The sequence below is a fragment of the Patiria miniata genome, unplaced genomic scaffold (assembly GCF_015706575.1).
Source record: "Patiria miniata isolate m_02_andy unplaced genomic scaffold, ASM1570657v1 HiC_scaffold_25, whole genome shotgun sequence".
Taxonomy (NCBI): Eukaryota; Metazoa; Echinodermata; class Asteroidea; order Valvatida; family Asterinidae; genus Patiria; species Patiria miniata.
The window spans coordinates 14057306-14064183 of NW_024037064.1; the positions used below are offsets into that span (position 1 = coordinate 14057306).

General features: G+C 36.2%; 1 long non-coding RNA gene across 1 annotated transcript; it reads left to right on the forward strand.

The window, feature by feature from the left end:
* The first annotated feature begins 3666 nt into the window (after nt 1-3666).
* LOC119733452 lies at nt 3667-6529 on the forward strand. Its single transcript, XR_005271832.1, has 3 exons — nt 3667-3746; nt 4772-4845; nt 5345-6529. It is a non-coding gene; the product is annotated as an uncharacterized LOC119733452 (long non-coding RNA).
* Nucleotides 6530-6878: the final 349 nt, after the last annotated feature.

A 6878-nucleotide genomic window follows, 5' to 3' on the forward strand; every position in this document is an offset into this window, starting at 1 on the left:
TTACTAAGATCATTGAATGAAACACAGAGACAGGTGTTCAATAAGATTCGTAACTGGTGCTTACAGAAGGTCAATGGGAAGAATCCTGAACCATTTCATGTATTTGTGACAGGTGGAGCTGGTACTGGAAAAAGCCACTTAATTAAATCTGTTCACTATGAAGCAACAAGACTTTTTGCTAGAATTGTTCCTATTTCGGATATTGTTTCAGTTCTGATCACTGCTCCTACAGGAGTTGCTGCATTTAATGTCAATGGAAGTACAATACACAGTGCCTTGTCAATCCCTGTTGATGCTAGACTACCTTATCAACCTCTTGGTGAAGAGAAGCTAAATACTAAAAGGAATACATTGCAAGATCTTCAAATTTTGGTTATTGATGAAATATCAATGGTTGATCATAAGATTCTGTGCTACATACATGGACGTTTGCGTCAGATAAAACAAACACGTAATCATAATCCTTTTGGAAATGTCAGCATTTTAGCTGTTGGTGATTTTTATCAGTTGCCTCCTGTAAAAGGAAAACCATTGCATCAGAGAGCAGTTGCAATTGATCTGTGGAATGATCTTTTTAAGAAAGTTGAGCTGAATGAAATTATGCGACAAAAAGATGATGTTGAATTTGCTCTAATATTGAATAGATTACGTATCAAATCAAAGGTACATAAGTTATCAGATGAAGATGTAACAATGTTAAGATGTCGGGAAACTGGAGAGGATTGGGATGATGCATTGCATATCTTTCCATGTAACAAACAGGTTGATGAATACAATACGCAGACATTGTTTGCAAAGTGTACTGATTGTACATGCATTGTTGCAAAGGATTTGCAAAAAGATTCAAGTAGAGGTAATCGTAAAGGAAAGGTAAAGGTTCCTAAGAAATCAACATACACAAACTTGCCTGAATCATTGTGGTTAGGTGTTGGTGCTAGAGTCATGTTAATTAAGAATATTGATGTATCAGATGGACTTGTGAATGCAGTCTTTGTGAAATAATTATGTTGCCTGACAAATCTTGGCCAAAGTGCATTGAAGTTGAGTTTGATAATAAGAATGTTGGATCTAAGTTGAAAAGAAAAGTCAAGTCATCCAATTATGAAGCAACAGTTCCAATTCAAAAGGAAGAGGAAAGTGTGACTTAGCAGTGTGTTAGACAACAGTTTCCCTTAAAATTAGCCTGGGCATGCACAGTTCACAAAGTGCAAGGAATGACAACAGATAAAGCAGTTGTTTCGCTTAAAAACACCTTTGCATGTGGACAAGCGTATGTTGCATTGAGCAGAGTTACGTCAATGAGTGGCCTAGCAATTGAAGGATTTGATGAGAAATACAATTATTGTAATAAAGCAGTGTCAGAATCATTGAAGAGCATGCCAGCATTTATTGATGATGAGGCAAATGTAAGGAGACAACAATCAAATGGAACTGTTATTATGATGCATAATATTCAACATTATATGGACTTGAAATGCAACAATGAAATGATACAATCTGATTTCATTTGTCTTACTGAAACGTGGATTGATGAACAGTTGAACTTAGATACAGAATTAACAGAATTTAAATGCTATCATCAGATCAGACGAGTTTCATATGATAATTCCAGTGCATTAACACGTGTGTTACAACAACAATGTCATGGAGGTGTCAGTGTATTTGGAAAAAGGAGCAGAACTTTCAGCAGGCTGGTATTATCAGTGCAGAATATTGAGTATATTGGATTTCAGATTATTAGTTAAAAGGAAATTAATTATTTATTAAAAGGAAAACCAACAATAGAAAGATAAATAGCTGAGTTGGTAAACAATTACGGCAAGTTGCAGGTTGCACGTTTTGATGCGTATATCTAACTTTTAAGATACATGTACATGCAGATCTATTCATGCAATGTCACTTCTTAAAAGCAATAAACCAATTGCTAACAAATTATTGTTTTACAAATTTTCATCATGTTACACTCGATCAATGTATATTAATAAATTCATAAACTTTAAGTTTGAGTGTAAATAAACATTAAAAAATTAAAATAAGATGAAAAAAATAAGAAGAAAATGTGAAACATTGTTCAGGTAATATAAAATGCAGAACCAAAGTGTGAAACAAAGCGTACACAACAAAGTGTTTGAGAGGATAGAAACAAAAACCAAAATGTCCTTTGGAACACTTTCATTACATAAATAAACCAACTAATTGTAATTGAGTTATGTTTTTGTGATCCATCTAATAATTGCTTTAGCTCACCTCTCAAATGCACTGAACTTGCCTGTCAACATTTGAAGGATGCTTTGTTGACAACAAGCATTGCACCATGCCCATCGGCCACTTTACATTGTCTTATCAACTGGACATGTGGGTGGATTAAAGCTGCCTCGGTGAGTACAAATACAACGTATATGTATGTTGTTCTTAGAACTATTCCATGGAATTGTTTTCCAATAAACTAACAGTGAAACACCAACATAATGCTAAATAACTGAGTTGGTAGACCACTTGTAATGGCAACGTGCAGGTTGCACATATATGAACTCTGCTGTGCTAGATGTACTCAGTTGCTTCATTTAATTCATCGACATAATGTCACCTTTCTGGATCAATAAAGTTATTATTGATGGTGGTGGTGTTCAGTTAATATAGCCAATTAAGTAAATATGTTGTTTTGTTTTAATGAAGTGCTCAAATATGGTTTTCCAAACGGGTGTTGATTGTTTAGTTGCCAGCACCCAATAAATCACACAGGACGTCAACTTCGTTGTCTTTAGATGACCATGTTACTTCAGCACATTTTATATTCATTTTGCCAAAATCCACTGTCAAAGCAGTCATGGCTCGACTGCAACTCTTTAAGTAAGTCGAATTTTTTTTTTACATAAGTTGATCTGTTATTATTAAATGTGTGTATATTTGAAAAGCATTGTCAACATAAGGAAGCAAGCAGGGCCACTTGATGTTACAGAAGTGGAGTGGGGGCAACCCAATTTCTGTGCCATCCGTGGTGAATGTTAGAAAGGGTTCTTGCTGTGTGATTTATTGGTTCTTAACAGCCACTTTGCCTGTGTAAACTGAAAGCAGGGTTTGACCTACACTTTTTTTCCACTAGCTAGCCGGTCTACTGAAAGAGACTGTTAACTAGCTTGTGGGCATTTTCACTAGCCTGCATGTTTTTTTCTTTTATAGTGTCTCATGAACATTAATGTGCATACATGTAAAACATGTATCCATGTATTCCAATAATTTCAGACTTGCCAACTGGTCTACTTAAGGAATAGTTTGACTTGCCTGCCGCTGTTTTGATTTGGCAAGGGGGCTATCACTAAAGTCGAACCCTGGAAAGAGTGTGGGGCAGGGGTGGGGGGCCTTAATATCATGTTTCTATGTTCCCTTCAAAACACACACTATAGGACCATAAAAGTAAAATCTGAAAATTACAAAATAGGTGCTGCTGTTCATAGTGGCACAATGAAAAAAGTACTACACCTCTGTATCATGCATTCCTCATGAGTGATAGTAATCCAGCATCTGACATCAGCTGTTTTGCTTAAAATGACTTGGAGACAATATTTTAATAAAACTAAAACCATGTCTGTGACATACATGTACATGTCTAGGTAGTATTAATATTAATGAAAACTTGTTTTCTATCTGTTGCTGTTCTTGACAGGAGATGACAATTATTTCAGTCAGCGCAGCCTGGATTCAATTTGCCAGTATCTACTGTGAAAATAGGCTTAGCTCTGCTGCAGGTGAGGTGATATTATTTGATGTCCATATACATGTACATGTACGTGTAAATTACAAGCATGCATTCTTACCATAGAGGAGGAAGCTGGGAGGATTTAATGTTAAAGTAAGGGGAGGCAGTGGGGGCACCCAATTTTTGTAGCGTACGTGCTGAAAGGCAGACAGGGTTGTTCACAGTCACCTGGCTTCCATAAAATCAAAGCATGTGGTTTTTTTTGTGGGGGGGGGGGGAGCAATAGGAGGGGTGTTTTCATATAATATGTCAAAGCAAACACTAACGTTCATGGTAGCATATATCTGACGAACATTCTCACCATAGTGGATCAAGTTAGGAGATTTCATGTTATACTAAGTTGCGGGGAGGGGGGGGGGGACCAATGTCTTTAACATCACTCCTGAACATTATAAAGGGTTATTGACAGTCACCTGGTCTGTGTGAAATGAAAGAGTGTGGGGGGAGGGAGTTTGACACCATCTTTCTATGGAGGTACCCTACAAAACTGACACTATCAGACCATAAAACAAAAATCTAACACTTAAAAATAGGTGCTACTTTCATGGTGGCACATAGTAAAGAGACATGAGCAACATTAACAAAGTGCACTAGTAAAAAGAAGGTTGCTTCTCAAATTGTTTTTGCAAAATTCGATTGGGGGGGGGGGGGGATTTGACTGGGGGAGCAACAATTTGTCATAGGGGAAATTGCCCGTCTGCCCTTCCCTTGGCTACTTTTTGTTTATAACATTTATCTTGCAATTGGTAGCTGTAGTCATTTAATCTGGTACCAGCTGTTTTCCTTACAATCACTTTGACAAACATTTCAACTACAACAAAATGTGTAAAACTTCAAATTTGGGAATATTCACATGAATGAAAACTGAACTGTTTGTATGTTCAAACCAAATATTTGGTCTTTATTGATTGTAGTAGTCAGTCATTTTTAACAACTTCATTTATATATGTAACAAGACAGATCCTTGTAATATTTTCACTGAAAAGAACATCGTTCATATTCCTTCTCATACAGGAGATCAACCCGACTGTTGAAGTCTTCAATCTGTACCTTGTATCTGCATGAGGAGCACCGTCTTCTGTATTTTAGTGAGTACATCAGTATCATACAAATACAGCATGGTTTGAGGGGAAGTAGTGTGCGTAGCGAGGTACTCAAGCTGACCTAGACCGAGGGACCAGTAATTCCAACTATTTTCCAGAAATAACCATGCTGTATTCGTTTTACTACACCTCCTCAATAATAGCAGCCTCACTGCCTTTTTAGTGGCCCTAATGCCTTATCGATAATGGACATCTTTTTGAGTACATGATAAACAAGTTGTTTGTCAGGCCTATGTATAACTGAAATTGGAGATTTTAAATACAGACAATTAGGTATGTTTACTTTATTTGTCTACACAAATATTGTACCATGACTAACAATACAAATTCTATTAAATTCTTGAAATTGGTCACATTGGGTAATATTTAGAAAAATACAAACTGTTCAATATTTTTTGTTCATTTCTGTAAATACTCATGGACATGTATCTAAAAAGAAGCATTATCTATCAGAGTGGACCTCTTTTTCTTTGTGTCTTCACAGGGAACCACAGTGGCTGCATGGTTGATCAAGTCAAGTACATGTGATGCCTATTTGCTTCTATTTGCCTGTTTGCTTCTGCGCTGTTGGCAACTGTACATATCCTTCCCTGATGTAACAGTCATCCATGGTGCAGATTGCAAGCTGTCAAGTTTAGAAAACTACTTGTATTTACAGCACTTTGGACATAACTTGTATTCCTCGATCCACATATATGACACCAGTGTGTGAGCTACATCGGTTTACTGAATCTTGGACGAAATATTTGTCAAATGTGTAATGAATGACAGTTAAGGGCAACACCTCATTCAGTACGAGTTCTCAGCCTGTGGTCTCTCAGTAAATGTAAAAGACTTTTATTTGATGGCCAAGTAGAAAAATGAGATGGACCATTAAAAACAGGCGTTCCTAAAGTACAGATTGTTGGAATGAGGATATTTTAAATGCATTACAGATATGACTACATGTATTTTATTTTCATTTAGCCATTTCAGTTGTGTCCTCCATTTAAACCATCTCTATATGTATAACTTTCAGTGGTAAAAATCTGTTTAACTTCAGCAACTTGACCCACTCACACAATACTCGGTAATATGATGTTCATTAAAACCTGTAAAATGCAACACTTTCTCAACATGCAGTTATGCACTTAACCATGATAGCTACTGCACATGCAGTACTTCACACACAAGGCCAAGTAAAAATAAAACACTTGATCGTCTGCGTATTTTCAAAGAGGGTGAGGGTTTTTTTTTTTTTATTAAAAAAAGGCGACTAATATCCAGATATAGCTTAAACAATATGTGCCTTAAAAAGGAAGAGGCTATTTTTTCTGGATAGTTCTGGGTAGATGCCTAATAGATGACTGCAAAACCTGCTTTGAATTGACGAGCTGAATTGAGGGCCAACATGTACCATTTAGTAAGTAATTTATATACAACAGTTAATTCACAATCCACGTTGTCCATTGGCTTACACAATTCTTCCGTAGAATAAAGCTTAATAAAGCGGAGTTCGAAAAGCATGGTTCAAACCATCAATGCTTGTGTCTAGTATCAAACTCGTAATTGGAAAGTTGTTTTCTGACCACGTCAAACAGGTACGATATGGTACCTGTATTTTTTCTCTTCAGGCAAATATAAACTTGCTTCTGTCAATAGAGGGCGGTGTTTACTTTCCATCGTTACAGATATGTATTCCTGTGTCTTTTCATAATAAAATATTGAACATCATATAAAGATGCCAAAATTCAAAATTGGCAATAACAAAATAGTTATAAAAACAATTTACCCTATTTTTACTAGCAAATAATTTCACATTACTAATTACCTAAAATTGGACGGAGCTAGACACCACCATGAAACGTATCATAAAGCCGTTTTTATGATTAAAAAAACAACACTTCTCAATAGTTTCCGTCAGAAGACGTTTGCTGTTAATAAAGATCTACCAGAACTATTATCATGAGAGATGTCTCCCTCTAATGAGATGAGTGTCGGACTTCCAACTAATTGTACCGTAGCCTTAAAAATGTCGG